Here is a 20,560-nt window from a genome sequence, read left to right on the forward strand (position 1 = left end):
TCTGATGACTGCTAGCTTGTGGGCAAAGACGTGCAAGTGGCTGAGTACTCCACAGACAAGTGTACACTTAGTGTAGTTTTCAGGGAGGTTTCAGCATGACACAGAATGTAAAAAGGCTGGCCCATTGAATTACAGGTACTACTCATTTCTGGCAGTTGAGTGGACTGGAGCAAAGTGAAATAAAGTCTCTTGCTCAAGGACTCAACGCATCGCCTTGAATCGAATTCACGACCCTAACCATCAAGCCATGCGCCTTCGAAATACATAGAATAATGCAGTTCTTGTACTGTATTTGAAAAAGCAGATTTCTGATTGAACTACACGATATAACCAGCTATAACTTTTTTGTTGTTGTTACTCTTTTACTTGTTTCAGTCATTTGACTGAGGCCATGCTGGAGCACCGCCTTTAATCGAGGACTTATTCTTTTGTAAGCCCAGTACTTCTACTATCGGTCTCTTTTGCCGAACCTCTAAGTAACGGGAATATAAGCACACCAGCATCGGTTGTCAAGCAATGCTAGGGGGACAAACACAGACACACAAACACATATATATACGACGGGCTTCTTTCAGTTTCCGTCTACCAAATCCACTCACAAGGCTTTGGTCGGTCCGAGGCTATAGTAGAAGACACTTGACCAAGGTGCCACGCAGCGTTATATACTCCCCACGTGCAAGATAACGAGATTGACAAAAAAAAAAAGAAAAAAAAAAAGAAATCAAAATCTCGTTGTTTCTGGAAATCCTTCATTGCCACTTTATTTAAAAAACTCTTTCCAAACTTGCTTTTATTTGTATCTGAAAACACGGACGGTATGATCCAGTAAAATATTTTTTTTTCCCCCAAAACTTTCAAAATAATTTTCGAAATCAGAAATATGGAAATCATGTGTACCTTTATGATCGAGACATGGCAGCTTAAAGTTGATGTAAAGTTTATATTTTACATACAGATTATTGAAAGAGAGAGTGAGTAAGGATAATTGAAAGAAAGAATAGAGAAAAGAGGAGAAAGATGCTAATACCATAAACTTGTTTGCCTTACTAGGCGCGGATCAAGTGACGGAGTTATTACGATAATTACTGTGAAGTTTTTCCATGGTAAATGTTTTTCCTACACACCCATCTAACACGAAAGCAGTTTTCATACTTTAGACCACACACACACACGTACTCACATCCAGTCAGGTGTCATTTACCTCGCGCAGCACGAAACTGCGCCTAACTTTTTTCGATTTCGAATTATTTTGAAATCATGAAAAACTTTTTTTCTCTCAACCGAATCATACTGTCCACCTTTTTTTTTAGACAAAGATAATAATAATAATAATAATAATATTAATAATAATAATAATAATAATTAATAATAAAAATAAATAATAATAATTAATAAAAAAAAATTAATAATAAATAATAATAATAATAATAATAATAATAATAAATAATAATAATAATAATAATAATTAATAATAATAATAATAATTAATAATAATAATAATAATAACAATAATAATAATAAATAATAATAATATATAAATGATAATAATAATAATAATAATAATAATAATAATAATAATAATAATAATAATAATAATGATGATGATGATGATAAAATGATAAAGGTTGGAAAAATTATGAAGGCGTGGCTGTCTGGTAAGAAGTCTGTTTCCTGACCACCAGGTTCTGGGTTCAGTCTTAATGCATGGCAGCTTGGGCAAGTGTCTTCTATTATAGCTCCAGACCAACCGAAGCCTTGTGAGTGGATTTGGCAGATGGAAACTGAAAAGAAGCCCCTCGTATATATAGATATATATATCTGTGTTTGACAACCGGTGTTGGTGTGTTTATGTACCCGTAACTTAGCAATTCGGCAAAAAAAACCCCGATAGAATAAGTATCAGGGTTTTAAAAGAAAATAAGTGCTGGTGTCGATTGATTTAACTAAAAACTCAAGGCGATGTCCCAGTATGACAGCAGTCTAATAAAAAAGTGTATGGAGGTGGGACAAGATTTAAAGATAATGAAAATTTGAATTTTTTTTTTTTCGCAAAAATCGTAATCTTTATACATTGAAAATATACAACCGAAAGAGTTGCCAGCATAACATTCCCCACTCTCCAAAGTTACAACTGGTTATAACCATGATTCGATCAGAGCCCCACCTCTGTAAAAGCTATGGGACAGCACCAAATCATCTACAAAATACAAACACACCGACTCGAAACGAAGACTTTTGTCGTATCTACCCACAACTCAATTAAAACACATGCGAGGCATCTCAGGGACCAACAACCAAATTACCCCGGCCCTGCAATAAATCCCCCACCGTCTTCAAACAAAAAAAAAAGGGGGCACTTTAGGTAATATAGACCAAGAGATACAGCGTGGGAAATGGAATTGTCCCAGACAGAAAACGTTTTTGATCAGAAGCCTTGATGGATCGAGCTTGACCTCACACTCAACAACAGCTATTTACAATCGACTACAGCAGAAAACCAGTCGACAAACCAGTCGAACAAGAGTGCAGAGAGAGAAAGATAGAAAGAGAGATTGGAAGCGAAAGAGAGAGGGAGAGAGAGAGAGAGAGCTAAGTGATGAATTAAGAGAGAGGGAGAGAGAGAGAGAGCTAAGTGATGAATTAAGAGAGAGGGAGAGAGCTAAGTAATGAATTAAGAGAGAGGGAGAGAGAGAGAGAGCTAAGTGATGAATTAAGAGAGAGGGAGAGAGCTAAGTAATGAATTAAGAGAGAGGGAGAGAGCTAAGTAATGAATTGAGTGAGAGGGAATTACGATAAAGAAAGATGGTGTGGGGGGAGGAGAGAGAATTTTGGCGACGGAAGTGGGAAAGAAAAGATAGATAGATAGAACAAAGAGGGTAGGAGGGGAAAAAACGTGAATGGAAAAGAGTAAAAATGGAGAGAGAGGGAGAAACGAGGAAAGGAAGTGAAAAGTGAGAAAGAGAAAGAGAAAGAAAAGAGGTGGGAGTGAAATCGAGAGCGAAAATCTAATCACGTGACTCTCTTCTTTGGCACCGCGCTATTACTGTGGAGGAACTTATTTTGTTCAAGCAGCTCAGATTCACCAAACGTCGCAATTCTAGGTATATTTGTTATTGTTCATTTTCTCCGGCTATCATTACAGACAGACACATACTACACACCTATATCTATCTATCTATAGATATATAAATATATATATATATATGTATACACGCACTCACGCATATATATATATATGTGGCTACATGCATACTCACTTTCAACCACTCCCTGGCTTTTTCTTTCGTGTTTCTCTTACTCCATCGCCGCTTTTCGCTTCCTTCTTTCAACTTTCTCACCAGGTGTGTTTGCTTAATGGCGAGATCGTGGGTGAGAATTAGGGCGAAAGATTAGAGAGTCGAAATAAAGATGAAAGTTAGAGAGAAGGAAACCAAAAAAAAAAAAGTAGGACACGCCCAACGGCTTTCTTTTTGGCACGATTTACTTTCTTTTTTTTTTTTGGCTGCTAATTAACTTTCACAAATCTATTTCATAGGAACGTTAGGTAAAGTTCTAAATATATTTTCGATTGATTTTGAACTGAAATGAAAACGGTAATGATGCCGCAACAGTTATAAACCAATTTTACATAACTGAAGTTTAATGATTTATAAAATGGGATAGTTCGAACAATAGGAAAAATATTCAGTTTGGTTTTTTTGATATTGACATAGATTTTAAAACACTTTTGGTTTCATTGATGTGGCCTTTCTGACCATATATATATATAAATACACCGTTGCGACGTCTTAATATCAGTAATTAACAAAAATGCAACTGGAAACTTAATTTTCTTGTTAATTCATAAATATTTTAAATAATCGCAAAATGTCTTTCTACACGTTTTTTTTTTTTTTTATATAAAACTGTACATGAAGAAAATCGTAAAATCGCTAAATTTTATAAAGCGCGTTTGTAAAATGTTAGATATTGCAATTTTTCGGTTAATTTCGTTTAATAAAACTTTGAAAAAAAAAGAAGAAAAAAACTGTATTTTCGATTGTCGCATAAAGAAATGCATTATTAAGGAGGGGAACTAACTCTAAGCGAATGGCCAAATGAAGCCAATTAATTAATTTTCAGTCGGGAAAAGCACTTTGAGAAAAAAAATCTTTTATGGAAAATTTTCGATACATTTCAAAATATATCTCTTTTCTAAATAAATTTTTGAAAATGCTATTCTATGAGTTCTCATCGCCTGCGTATATTTATCTGGAAGATTTTGTTGTTTAGAAATAGATTGGCCCCAATCGCGTCAACTTAACGATTCAGGCAATTTAGTTGACTTCTCCACCCGTTTTCAAATGCTGCAGAGTGATTTAAAGAAGACCATATCTATATTTGTGTGTGTGGGTGTGTATGCATTTATATATATATGTGTGTGTGGGTATATGAATACGAACATATTGCTTGTATCGCATTTATTTATGGCCATGTTTTAAGCCGTGTACGGCTTAAGTTAGTTGAGTATTTAGTTATTCTTGCGTAGATATCTATTTTTGTTACAATCGCCACGAAGTAATCCTTTGGGGTTCAACACCAATGTTCGTGCTTTTTTTTTTAATCCCCCGGATTTTCTCACTTTTGATAAAGTAGTTTAATCTCAACTTTTTTCTTGTTTGGGACGTATTTTGGTTGCAGATTGAAGTTGGAACCAAGATCGAGGAGCGCGATTTGATCTGTATTAAGTGTATTTATATACTTTCTAAGTCTAGAGGATTGGATACAGTCCATAACATTTGCAGGCCCCCTGAGGCTGGTGAAAATAATGGCGTTAATATTGCAGGTCGACACTTGCAAGAAGGACATGGAACGGAAGAAGGCTCTGGAGGATCGATGTTCTGGAAATTTGAGATTAGTAGTAGGAAAGTGTAGGCAGGCTAATGGATGTACTGCGGGTGATGAGGGGCTGAATGCACTGGTGTCAGGGAAGCCTGAGTGTTGGAGGTGTGAGATCAATAAATTCTGAGAAGCAGAAGCCAGTATAGTAGAAATAAAATAAAAAGTGGAGACAAGTGTGTTCATTCGCGATGATATGCTGATCGTCCAAGCAGCCTTTCTTTGGTTGTAATTGGGATGGTCAATACGTGTAGCAACAACACCATCCCAGATGGGAGAGCAATACTCCATTGTGGCCTTGTAGAGTGGGGGGGAGGGCGTGAAATATCTTCTGCCTCTAAAGAGAAAGGCTGGTCATTGAGATGTGGTTGTGAGGGTTCTAGCTGAGTTTCTTTCACGTTAAGAGAGGGTGGTACTATTTTCCTGATATGAGTAATTCCTGAGGTTGACCAGACTCCAACTGGACGATGTTCCCCACGGCCTCTGTTTATAGAATCTGTGCTGGTTTGGCATGTGTACGATTAGGGAAGTCTAGAGCAGGGTGAAAAAGGGTAATGTTATATGCATAAGAGTGGGTATTACTGGATGTGGTGGTTAGTAAGTCATTGATGTGTAGTGTTGGGAGCCAGCACCAAATGCTTGGCAGCTCCAGTTCCGATTGAGTGTGGGGAAGAGAAGTTATTAAATTTTTCTTCTTGTGTGGGTGGTATAAACTTTCTTTTCTGTAGTTTACTTTATTTATGTAACATATCTAGAAAGTGATGTCTATATATTATCTGGAGCTACATATACACAGTGTTTATAAATGTTTCTCTCTTACTGATTTCTCTACTTCCTTCTGCAACTGTATAATTTTAGCTTCTATAATTTCTATCACTTGGGTTGCTTTGGGTCTTTCTCCTTCCATCAATTTCTTCAGGAATTCTGTTTTTTGGTTTTGCTATTTGGTTTTATATTTGTATATATGTGGAACGGTTTTTCTGTTAGATTTGATATATTGAAAATAAGCCCATGTCCTAATTTAATCTTTTTGAGGACTTCTCGATAATTTAGAAATAGGTACTCTCTGTATCTGCCTTGTAGAAAGTCATTTTAATAATGTTCTAGTATCAAAAACTATCAAACACCCTAAAATAAAGCCATCTCTGATGTCAGCAAAATAATTAAAAAAACAAAAACAAAATATTAGTAACCTGCAAAAAACCTGTTAGTCCCTTTCCAATGCCCACAAGGTTAAGCTCTATAAAAAAAACAAAAAAACAGTAGCTATAGGTTAGATATTAGGTGCATAGATGATGTAGTAGTCGAAATGGACACTTCAGAAGACATTGAGAAATTAAAGGACATAGTGATCAAATCAATACTAAAATTCAGCATTTGGAGCAATACTAATACAACATGGAGGCGCAATGGCCCAGTGGTTAGGGCAGCGGACTCGCGGTTGTAGGATCAAGGTTTCGATTCCCAGACCGGGCGTTGTGAGTGCTTATTGAGCAAAAACACCTAAAGCTCCACGGGGCCTTGTGAGTATTTATTGAGCGAAAACGCCTAAAGCTCCATGAAGCTCCGGCAGGGGGTGGTGGTGATCCCTGCTGTACTCTTTCACCACAACTTTCTCTCACTCTTTCTTCTGTTGGCCTGCTCGCTTAGCCAGTGGCATGGCGTCATTTGAAGGTTAAAACAACACGAAGTGCATTGTGACCAGCAATGTGAAGCAACATCTGATAGCCTGGTCGGTCACGGTGATCACTAATACAACACCATTTCTAGACATAGACATTCAGATTAAAAGCAATAGCTGCATTTGATTAATGCACTTTAAAAGATACAAATGCATATACATACATAAATATAGCAAATGCCTGCAATATGTCTGATAAAATGATTAAATAAAAGAACATTTATATTCTCTTCCACAAATACTAAATAAAGTATTCTACAATAAAACAAATATTATTCACATACAATTATTAGAGATAGAAGCAGTATCATTTCAAAATAGCATTCTGTATATCTAACTTAATGTGGATATACTGTAGAAAGTCACGCAACTGCAATATTCATCTTGAGAAAACATCTTATACATGTATTATGCTAAAAAGCGCAGATGAATATCAATAGCAGATGAAAACCATCCAGCAGTAACAATGGAATTGCTAAATCCAGATTTCTGCATTTTTTTTTGTGTCATCAGTAGCGAACACCCACAAGTAACAGCATGGATAAACAAACTTAGCCTCTACTGATATAGAAAAACTGTGATTAACAAGTAGCTGGTGTCGCAAATAGCCAGCAGGCTTGGTAAAAGTTCATTATTTGTTATGGAAGCAGTAGATTATTCCAACACCAGTGATTTATTAATCAGCTTTTTTTAAAAAATTTTCTGCAGTAGAGGTTAAGTTTGTCTAAACATGTGGTTGCTTGTGGATGGCTTGCTTCTGATGAGGCACAGATATACAGAAATCTGGACTCAGCAACATCACCATTGCCACTGGATAACTTTTGTCTTGTTACTGACATTCTGTGGTTTTTGTACTATACATTTGTATAAGAGGCTTTCTTGAGACGAACACTGTTGTGTGGTTTTTCTATTGAATATTCATGTTAAGTTAGATCATCTGATCACCAAAGTTAAACATCGTCGAGCCTTGTTAGTACTAAGATGGGTGGCCGCTTGGGAAACCTGGATGCTGTAAGCATCTCAATAGGTGCAAGAGTGGCTCTGTGGTAAGTGACTTGCTTACCAACCACATGGTTCTGGGTTCTTGGGCAAGTGTCTTCTACTTTAGCCTTGTGAGTGGATTTGGTAGACGGAAACTGAAAGAAGCCTGTCATATATATATGTGTGTGTGTGTCTGTGTTTGTTCCCCCAATATTGCTTGACAACCTATGTTGGTGTGTTTACATCCCTGTAACTTAACAGTTTGGCAAAAGAGATCAATAAAATAAGTACTAGGCTTACAAAGAATAAGTCCTGGGGTTGATTTGCTCAACTAAAAGTGGTGCTCCAGCGTGGCTGCAGTCAAATGTCTGAAACAAATAAAAGAATACACGATGTGTGTGTTTCTATATATAAATATATATCCATATTTTATATCTAATTTGAGGAAGTTACCTGTATTTGTAGCAGGAATTCATCAAATGTTTACCTATTTAACTTGTTTGGTCATAGTGAGAATTTGTCTAACCCCATTGAGTTATGAGTGCATCAATTCACCATGGCAATGTTCTAGCCCCACATGGGGCAGGGTCAGTATTCAGCCAATCAGGCCTTGGGGTTTCCCCAAGCAAATGGATTGTGGGAGCACTGGATGGATAGGTGATACCTCTAGGTGTCTGTATGGAGTTCAGCCTTCAACTGTGAACTACACTATATGGGCATGAAACCGTGAACCCTGACCCCCAGCCAGGAAGGTAGAGAAATTACTCCTGTAGAGGAAAGAGGAGGTGGAGACAGGTGATTTGGTATGGCCTACCTTCTCATCTAGTGTGAGCACTAACACCAGAGGGTTCTTTTTGCAGATCCTCGAAACCCCAAACTAGATTGTACATGCCCTAGTGTCTGCTGCAAGAGAACTTGAGAGGAGGCGTACCGTCACTGGAAGTGGATACTTACCAGGAACTTCAACTTGACCTGCAAGTGGATCTCAACTTGATCTGCAAAGTTACTCACCAGGCATGCGTCTCAGTACTTACTACAGCACACAGGGTAGCTAACGAACCTGTTTGCCTCAAGTCCCCACCACTTGAATGTAACTATTGGATCCTTGTAGGTTGCCCCTTGAATATGCAACACATACGTGCAAATGTATATATATATATTAAGTAGTTACAATAATAGTAAATTTTATACATTTCTGTACATAGGAACTCCTCCAATCCAGGCTTTAGGCTCTCTGTTTCACGAATTGAGTATATTCATAATTTGGACAATTCTAAGATTAACTATAAATTGAAATGATTGGTTCTGGGACACACAATACAGTACCTAATGCCTGTTTTATGTAAAATAGCTTTTCTCTGTACAGGTTTTATACAATCCTTTTTTTTACATTCCTTTTTACATCCTTTTTATAATTATCACTTCCTTTTGCACTTCTCATTTTTGCTTCACTTATTCCACATGCTTTATATATACATACATATATATTTCTTAACCATTCTGTTCTTATTTTCTCTCTTTGTCTCATATCCTTTCATGATCACTTGCTAGAATTGTTGATGTATGGTCCAAAACTAATTAACGATGTGTTCCACCTAGATGGCACCCAAACCCTGTCCAGTTTGGACTTCTACAAGGCTGACTGGAAGTCAATTGAAAAACATGTACTCCAGCAAAATTGGCTTAAAAGTCTCTTTGCAAGACATCAATATGAAACTTAAATAATTCATGTCAATAATGCGAGTCTACAGTGGTGTCGGCAGGGCCAGTATCATCAGTGTTTCCTTCATTAGCAGGCTTTTTAGTCATGGCTATGGTTTTGTTCTTTTGAATGTCTATTGAGTACGGGAGACTTTTTTTCCTTTTCACTTTCCCCATCCCTTGTGTCAGCTTTGCTGCAATCATTTCTCATGATGTATCCAAAATGTTGATGTGTGGTCTAATGAGAGCATTGGAACATAGGAATTTGAGTTTCTTCAGCTCTGTCTCGGCCATAGTTCTGGTGAAACCAATACTCTTTAGTGTTGCTATGATAATGTTGTCTGGAGGGTCTCTATCTGTAATTTTCCAGGCTTGCAGAAACAATTGCAGTGCCTTGATCGACCAGTTTCACATCTTTGCTTTCGTAGTCTATTTACCTCAAACTCAAGCAGCCTTCTCAGAACATGCTCCTCATCCCTCTTCAACACATGCCCATACCACCACACTCCATTCGCACTTGCCAGCCATTCCACCGATTCCTCCAACCCCAGCATCCCCATTAAGTCCTCAGTCCTCTTATCAAACAGCTTCACACCACACATTTCTTTCACCATTGCTCTCTCGGTCCTTCTCAAAATTGCCATCTCTCTCTGCCTCAGATATCATGTCTCACGCCCACACAGCATTGCAGCTCTGTTACAACTCCTTTAGACCCTTCCTTTCATCTTCAATGAGAACCTTTTCCCCGTATTACAACGCTCCACATTCCCTGAACTTCACCCACCCAAGTTTTGCTTTTGCTGTCACAGCTACCTTACATCCGTCCTATCTCCCAAATAACAAAATTCTATCATTGTTTCCATCTTATCGCATAGCATTTCCACTGGTTCCACCAGCCCTCCAACTCCTTTTTCACATCTTCCACAAAGAAACTCCCTTGCTAGTCTTGGGGTCACCTTCATTTTCGTACATCTGCTATGAAACTATTTATCACATCTCGTACACAACACTGTATTTACTATTACCCTCCTCCCATGTACACCACATGGATCCACCTTACTCACCAACACTTCTCCTTCCACCCCACTCACCATCACTTTTGTCTTCCCGAGGTTTACCTTCAAACCCTTGCTTTCAAATGCCTCCTTCAATTTCCAAAACTTCTCCCTCATTCCCTCCATTGTCTCACTCATCAGAACAAGGTCATCCGCATACAGTATCTCCATTATCAATCCCTCCCTTGTGCTCTCCATCACCACATCAACGACTATTGCAAACAACAACAGTGACAGCACAGATCCCTGATGCACACCAACTTTCACTGAAAGCTCCTCCAACAGCTCTGATCTAATTCTCACTCTTGTCTTTACCTCCTCATACAAACTCATCACTGCCCTCATTGTTACCTGCAGTATACTTCTCTTCCTCAATGCCCACTCAATCACCTTCCTAGGAACCCTATCAAATGCCTTCTCCAGATCAATGAAGCACATGTACAACTCCTTCCCCTTATCTCGGTATTCCTCCTGCAATCTCCTTACAATGAGCACTGCATCTATTCTCTCCCTTCCTGGCATAAAAACCAAATTGCATCTCATCCACATCCACCGAATTCTCCTCTCCAACACCCTTTCCACTATCTTCCAATAACTTCACTCCCCTATACACCCCACAACTCATCGCATCCTCCTTCCTCTTGAAGATCGGTACCACCACAGTGCTTAGTCATCTGGCATTCCTCTTCCATCCTGCACACCCTAGCAGAGCTCCATCATCACAACAATCCCTATCTCTCCACTTGCGGTTCTCATTTCCTCACTAACTTCTGATGGACCAGCTGCCTTTCCTCTTTTCATTTCCTTCATTGCCTCCACTACTTCTCTCCACTGGCCCCTTCACCACAAAATTCAACCTTCCATCACTCCCACTCATGCATCTTCCTCCCTCAACATCTTGGGTTCCCATCCAACCCACTCAACCTCTCCTCAGCCTCCTTATAGATCTTGCAACCACCCTCTTAGCACAATTCTCCATGTTATACCTGGCTTTCATTTGTTCAGTTCTATTATTACATAAAGCTTTCTGCAACGCCTTCTTTTTCGCTATCGCATCCCTCACAAACAGATGTGCGTATGTATGTGTAAAGTGCTAGTTGTGTACAGAGTTTAATATGAAATTAAATAAATAGCAAAGGAACAGGAAAGTATACAGTGAACTTGATGCAAAGGTTTTTTGGTGTAAGATGCAGTGAACTCAGAAGAGGAGATTACATTCTTTTACACCATTTTGTTCCTTTGGAATAATATCAGTGATATCTTCCATACATACACACACACACACACATGTATATACATATATTTCTATATATATATTTATACATATATATATATATATATATATATATATATATGTATATATATATATATATAGGCATATATATATATGTATATAAATATATGTATATATATATATAGGTATATATATATATATTTATATAAATATATGTATATAAATATACGTATAGGTATATATATATATTTATATAAATATATGTATATAAATATACGTATAGGTATATATATATATATATTTATATAAATATATGTATATAAATATACGTATACACATATATATATATACACACATATATGTATACACATATATATATATACACATATATGTATTTGGGAGTAACAGTGGACAACAACATAAGCTGGGCTACACATATAAGCAGCAAAGTTGACATGGCCCGCAGAATGTGTTCCTGGATTCTCAGAACCTTCCAGTCGAGAGATTCCCACACTATTATCCTTCTTTTCTCCACTTTTGCCCGACCCCACCTTGAATACTGCTGTCCACTGTAGTCTCCCTACACAAAACAAAATATTATCAGAATTGAAGCTCCCCAAAGCTCAATCACAAAAAAGATAGATGGCATGTTAGACCTTGACTACTGGGAAAGACTAGAGAAGCTGAAACTTCACTCCAACGACGCCGTGAACGCTACATTATCTGTATGATGTGGAAAATATTCCATCAGCACTGTCCGAATGATGTTGGCATCACCTTCAAAATACATCCAAGGCTTGGACCATGTGCCATCCGTCCACAACAAAAATCTAAATCGCATCACATAACGACAATACGGCACAATTATTTCACCTCAATTGGACCCGCTCTCTTCAACATGACACCAGGACACGTCAAAACAGAAACAGACCACACAAAATTCAAGAAGTCTTTGGACAAATTCCTTCAAACAGTCCCGGACAAACCACCCACAGCCAGATATGTCTCCGCAAACAATAACTCTCTGCTCGAATGGGCCTCGGTGCCCAAATCTTGAATTGAAAGACTTCGCCAGGTGGTGCTATTAAGTTAGACATGGCCTGGGCCAATACTGGCCAAAACCTTTCTAAGTTATTCTAAGTTATATATATATGCATATACATATATACATATATATATATGTATATACATATATATATATGTATATACATATATACATATGTATATACATATATACATATATGTAAATACATATATATATATGTATATACACATATATATGGCAGTCTTATGAATATAAGACTAAAGCTGTCGCTGATTAGCTCCAAGAGGCCACCGCCTCAAGCTAGCTATTTGACACACGAACCTGCGTCCATTACAAATAGCTAGCTAGAGGCGGTGGCCTCTTGGAGCTAATCAGCGACAGCTTTAGTCTTATATTTATAAGACTGCCATATTAGTAAGGTTGATAACTATTAATTTCCAGTAACGCTGCCGTAATCTCCTTTAGAGAGACTTAGTAATTTTAATATTTCTATCATATATATATATGTATATACTTATATACATATGTATATACATATATATATGTATATACATATATACATATGTATCTACATATATATATGTATATATATATATATATATATATGTATATACATATATATATGTATATACATATACATATATACATATGTATATACATATATATACATATGTATATACATATATACATATGTACATATGTATATACATATATACATACATATGTATATACATATATACATATGTATATACATATATACATACATATGTATATACATATATACATACATATGTATATACATATATACATATGTATATACATATATACATATGTATATACATATGTATATACATATATACATATGTATATACATATGTATATACATATGTATATACATATGTATATACATACATATGTATATACATATACACATATGTATATACATATACACATATGTATATACATATATACATATGTATATACATATGTATATACATATATACATATGTATATACATATATACATATGTATATACATATATACATATGTATATACATATATACATATGTATATACATATATACATATGTATATACATATATACATATGTATATACATATATACATATGTATATACATATATACATATGTATATACATATCTACACTTGTATATACTTATATACATATGTATATACATATATATATGTATATATATATGTATATACATATCTGTATATACATATATACATATGTATATACATATATATATACATATATATATACATATGTATATACATATATATATACATATGTATATACATATATACATATATATATACATATGTATATACATATATACATATGTATATACATATGTATATACATATATACATATGTATATACATATGTATATACATATGTATATACATATGTACATATGTATATACATATGTATATACATATGTACATATGTATATACATATGTATATACGTATGTACATATGTATATACATATGTATATACATATGTACATATGTATATACATATGTACATATGTATATACATATGTACATATGTATATACATATGTATATACATATGTACATATGTATATACATATGTATATACATATGTACATATGTATATACATATGTATATACATATGTACATATGTATATACATATGTACATATGTATATACATATGTATGTACATATGTATATACATATGTATATACATATGTACATATGTATATACATATATACATATGTATATACATATATACATATGTATATACATATATACATATGTATATACATATATACATATGTATATACATATATACATATGTATATACATATATACATATATACATACGTATATACATATGTGCATACGTATATACATATATACATACGTATATACATATATGTATATACATATATATGTATACATATATATGTATATACATATATATTTATGTATATACATATATATAAATATATATATATGTATATGCATATATACATATATACATATGTATATGCATATATACATATATATATATGTATATGCATATATACATATATATATATGTATATGCATATATACATATATATATATGCATATATATATATATATGTATATACATATATATAAATATTCATATATATATATATATGTACGAACAGCCATGCTACATGGCAGTGAAACATGGGCCGTGACTGCCGAGGACATGCGTAAGCTCGTGAGGAATGAAGCCAGTATGCTCCGATGGATGTGTAATGTCAGTGTACATACTCGACTGAGCGTTAGCACCTTGAGAGAAATGTTGTACCTAAGAAGCATCAGTTGTGGTGTGCAAGAGAGACGATTGCGCTGGTATGGTCATGTGGCGAGAATGGATGAAGATAGGTGTGTGAGAAAGTGCCAATCCTTAGCAGTTGAGGGAACCCGTGGAAGAGGTAGACCCAGGAAAACCTGGGACGAGGTGGTGAAGCACGACCTTCGAACTTTAGGCCTCACTGAGGAAATGACCAGCGACCGAGACCTTTGGAAATATTCTGTACGTGAGAAGACCAGGCAGGACAAGTGAGCCCAGCCCACTTATGAATGCCTTTCCTCCCTTGGACACAAAGACCTGTTGAGGCAAGCGAAGTCGATATAGAACCTCATCCGACGACAGGCACCCATGCCAACCCCCTTTGCTTGCGAAGATATGTTGGGGCAAGCGAAATCGAAATCGAAGTCAAAATCGAATTGAACCAGCCAGGATCCCTGGTCTGGTGGTACGTAAGAAGCACTATCCGACTCGTGGCCGATGCCAGCGCCGCCTCTACTGGCTTCCGTGCCGGTGGCACGTAAAATACACCAATCTGACCGTACGACAGGCACCCATGCCAACCCCCTTGCTTGCGAAGACATGTTGGGGCAAGCGAAATCGAATTGAACCAGCCAGGTTCCCTGGTCTGGTGGTACGTAAAAAGCACTATCCGACTCGTGGCCGATGCCAGCGCCGCCTCCACCGGCTTCCGTGCCGGTGGTACGTAAAATACACCAATCTGACCGTACAACAGGCACCCATGCCAACCCCCTTGCTTGCGAAGACATGTTGGGGCAAGCGAAATCGAAATCGAATTGAACCAGCCAGGATCCCTGGTCTGGTGGTACGTAAAAAGCACCATCTGACTCGTGGCCGATGCCAGCACCGCCTCGTCTGGCTTCCGTGCCGGTGGCACATAAAATACACCAATCCGACCGTGGCCGTTGCCAGCCTTGCCTGGCACCTGTGCAGGTGGCACGTAAAAAGCACCCACTACACTCACGGAGTGGTTGGCGTTAGGAAGGGCATCCAGCTGTAGAAACACTGCCAGATAAGACTGGAGCCTGGTGCAGCCTTCTGGCTTCCCAGATCCCTGGTCGAACCGTCCAACCCATGCTAGCATGGAGAACGGACGTTAAACGATGATGATGATGATGATGCATATATATATATATGTATATACATATATATAAATATACATATATATATATGTATATACATATATATAAATATACATATATATATATGTATATACATATATATATAATATATATATATATATGTATATACATATATACATATGTATATACATATATATAAATATACATATATATATATGTATATACATATATATATAAATATACATATATATATATGTATATACATATATATAAATATATATTATATATGTATATACATATATATATAAATATATATATATATGTATATACATATATACATATGTATACATATATATAAATATACATATATATCCATATACATATATATATATGTATATACATATGTATATACATATATATATATATATATTTACATATATACACGTATATATATATATTTACATATATACATATATATATATATATTTACATATATACATATATATATATATATTTACATATATACATATATATATGTATTTACATATATACATATATATATGTATATACATATATATATATATATTTACATATATATATGTATATATGTATATATATATGTATATACATATATACATATATATATATATTTACATATATATATGTATATATGTATATATATATATGTATATACATATATACATATATATATATATTTACATATATACATATATATATGTATATATATATATATATGTATATATATATATTATATATGTATATATATGTATATACATATATACATATATATATATATTTACATATATATATGTATATATGTATATACATATATATATATATATTTACATATATACATATATATATGTATATATATATATATATATATGTATATATATATGTATATATGTATATATATATGTATATACATATATACATATATATATATTTACATATATACATATATATATGTATATATGTATATATATATGTATATAGATATATATATGTATATATGTATATATATATGTATATACATATATATATATATATGTATATATATATGTATATACATATATATATATGTATATATATATGTATATACATATATATATATATATGTATATATATATGTAATACATATATATATATATATGTATATATATATGTATATACATATATATATGTATATATATGTATATACATATATATATGTATATATATATGTATATACATATATATATGTATATATATATGTATATACATATATATATACATATATATATATATATATGTATATATATATGTATATACATATATGCATATATATATATATTTACATATATACATATGTATATATATATATATATATATATATATATATATATATATATTTATAGCAGACCTGGCTACAAACACAAAGCTGGAACTACCACCACATATGGCCACCACCAACAGATGCAGGATGGCCACCACAGACACCAACACACACACTGCAAAAATATTTCTACTGAACATAGGAGGGCTGCTGTGTGGCAACTGTAAAAGGAAAATCTCATTCCTGAGAGACCTTGTGGCATGCAATCAAGCTATATGCATGGCACTCATAGAAATGCATCTTGGACCCAATATAGGAGATGCAGAAATACACATGTCGCAATATGCTGTCATACGCTCAGACAGAAAAGTGAGGAGCCATGGTGGAGTTGCAATGTACATCCGAGATGACCTCACGCCCCAGGTCCTGTTGTCATATTCAAACTCAGTGTGTGACACTCAAATTGTACACATAAGACGACTGAATATCATCATATGTACTACGTATCGCCCACCGGATGCCCCAAATCACTCAGGCATGTTTGAAGACTGCCTAACAAAAATAGAAGTTCTCACCAACATGGAGCAACACAACAGTGTATTCTTCATGGGTGACTTTAACTTCCCCAATGTGGAATGGCCTGGTGGGGCAGATGCTCCCAGGGATGACACACGATCAGCAGGCACAGGCAGAGTCCCTGCTCCATCTCACAAATGCCTCTTTCTTGGAGCAAATAGTGCTGCAACCAACAAGGGCAGATAATATACTGGATCTCTGCTTCACAAACAATATGGATATTATCCATAATGTTAAAGTGATGCCGACAACGATCTCGGATGACAACATAATAGAGCTGTCTATGTATGGACCAAAAGTCCCCACAGACACACAGCCTATACGAAGCATCCACAATCTCTCCAACTTAAACTTTCATAAAGCAAACTGGAAGTTGATCGAGAAAGAGATCCTCAAACAAGATTGGCCTAAATGTCTCTCCACACTGAACATTAACATGAAACACAAACGCTTCATGTCCATAATACAAGCCATATGTGACAAATATGTCCCAGTGTGCAGGGCCAGCACACACAAAAACAAAAACAGGATCCCTAGAGAAAGGAAGATTCTTATGAGACAACAGACAAGGATTGCGAACTGCCTGAGCAAACACATCAAAAGTGGTGAGAAGTCTCGGCTCGAGAGAATGCTAATGGAAACTGAGAAAAGTCTGCATCAATCTCATGAAAAGGAGAGAGCAGATACAGAAGCTTGGGTAATAGAAAATATAAAGTCAAACCCTAAAGCTTTCTTTAAGTTTGCCAAAGAGACAGCCACAGTGCACCAGAGAATTGGACCTCTCTTCTAAAAAGATGGCTCTCTCACAGGAAATCCCACGAGGATAATTGAAATACTGAATGAACAGTTCCAAAGTGTGTTTACTACACCTCTAGGACACAGGCGAGTAAACAACCCAGAAGAATTCTTTGCCACTTTACCTGCAGCCAATGAGGCAAAAAAAATTGAGCACATCAACATTGAAGATGATGATATCACACTCGCCCTAGATGAGATTGACACAAACTCAGCTGCTGGACCTGATGGATTTCCAGCGATCCTTCTCAAATCGTGCAAACGAGTCCTTGCAAAACCGCTACAGCTTCTTTTTCAGAGCTTTCTTTCAAGTGGTAAGCTCCCAGTCAAATTGAAAGAGGAGGTAATATGCCCTATCCATAAGGGAGGAAGCAGAGCAGATGCTAAAAATTATAGGCCTATCTCTCTGACCTCACACATCGTCCGCAAGAATCTAATCATGTTCCTTGAAGAAAATGACTTGCTGACTGACACCCAGCATGGATTTCGACCAGGTAGAAGCTGCCTAACACAGCTCCTGCAACACTATGACTGGGTGTTAAAACCGCTACTAAATGGCTCAAATGTGGATTTGATAAAGTCGACCACAGTATGATTTGTCACACTGCGTGGTCTCGGCATAGGTGGAAAACTTGGAGAGTGGCTGCACAACTTCCTAAAAGATAGGCAGTTGTGACCAATGGAGCCACCTCCAGGGAAACACAAATAACAAGCGGTGTTCCACAGGGCACTGTCTTGGGGCCACTGCTGTTCATAGTGGCCCTTTCAGACATGCCCTCAGTTGCTAAGATGGCCACCCTTGCCAGCTATGCAGATGAACAAAAGTCTCCCACACAATGCAAAACATTGGAAATATTGCACATCTGCAACAGGAGTTGGATACAATACACAGGTAGGGTGAGGACAACAACATGCAGTTTAATGCAGGTAAATTCCAGGCCCTGCGCTACCGACACACAACAGTAAACGACATGCAGACTGGATACACTGGCCCGGGAAGAATTGCAATCCCTGAGTCAAAATCAGTGCATGACCTGGGCATTGACATGAGCAATGATGCATCTTTCCAAGTGCATATTACTAATTTGGTGATAAAATGCAGACGGCTAGCTGGATGGATTCTCCGAACTTTCAGAACAAGAGAGAAGGAGACACTGATGGTCCTGTGGAAAACTTTCATCCTCAGATGCTTGGACTACTGCTACCAACTATGGTCACCACATAATATAAAACTAACAGCAGAACTCAAAGCAATTCAAAGAAGCTACACAAAGAAGATTGTCTCAATGCAACATATCAGCTACTGGGAAAGACTGAAAGTATTGAAACTCTTCTCCCTAGAGTGAAGGCGGGAGTGAGATGTGATGATATACATCTGGAAAATCTTGAAGAGTCTTGTCCCAAACTTTGGCATTCAAAGTTACCCCAACATAAGAACGGGGCGCCACAGCATGGTGCCAAAGATTTCAACATCACCATCAAAATACAGGACCAGATACTGCAACAGCTTGGGTTTCAGAGGACCACAGCTCTTCAACAGCCTCCCTAAATGCCTGAGAGACTTGCATGGTGTGGATGTGGGTTTCTTTAAAACTAAACTGGATCTCTTCTTGTCGGGGTCCCAGATGAACCTACCTCACGACAGGAGACACAGAAGCAGGCAGCGGCATCGAACTCCCTTGTTGACCATTGCCAGTATCAGAGGTGGATTCACATATTAGTGTAGCATCAATTCACAGTGGTGTCCCCGCATGGGCCACAGCATATATACTTACGGTACTGTAAACATTATTATATAGGATATATATATATATATATATATATGTATATATACAA

The 20,560-nt window shown here is 35.9% G+C and overlaps 1 protein-coding gene across 12 annotated transcripts in view; it reads left to right on the forward strand.

Moving 5' to 3' along the window:
• Nucleotides 1–2,946: 2,946 nt before the first annotated feature.
• Nucleotides 2,947–20,560, forward strand: part of LOC115223011 (annexin A7) — a 163,198-nt gene continuing 145,584 nt past the window's right edge. For 10 of the 12 annotated variants that reach the window (XM_029793435.2, XM_036511867.1, XM_036511870.1 and 7 more), the window contains exon 1: nucleotides 2,947–3,101. The gene's annotated coding sequence lies outside the window, so the exon portion shown is untranslated. The remainder of the gene's footprint in view (nucleotides 3,102–20,560) is intronic. The other 2 variants (XM_029793436.2, XM_029793437.2) reach the window with 2 other exon arrangements.

This window comes from Octopus sinensis, linkage group LG21 (assembly GCF_006345805.1).
Source record: "Octopus sinensis linkage group LG21, ASM634580v1, whole genome shotgun sequence".
NCBI lineage: Eukaryota > Metazoa > Mollusca > Cephalopoda > Octopoda > Octopodidae > Octopus > Octopus sinensis.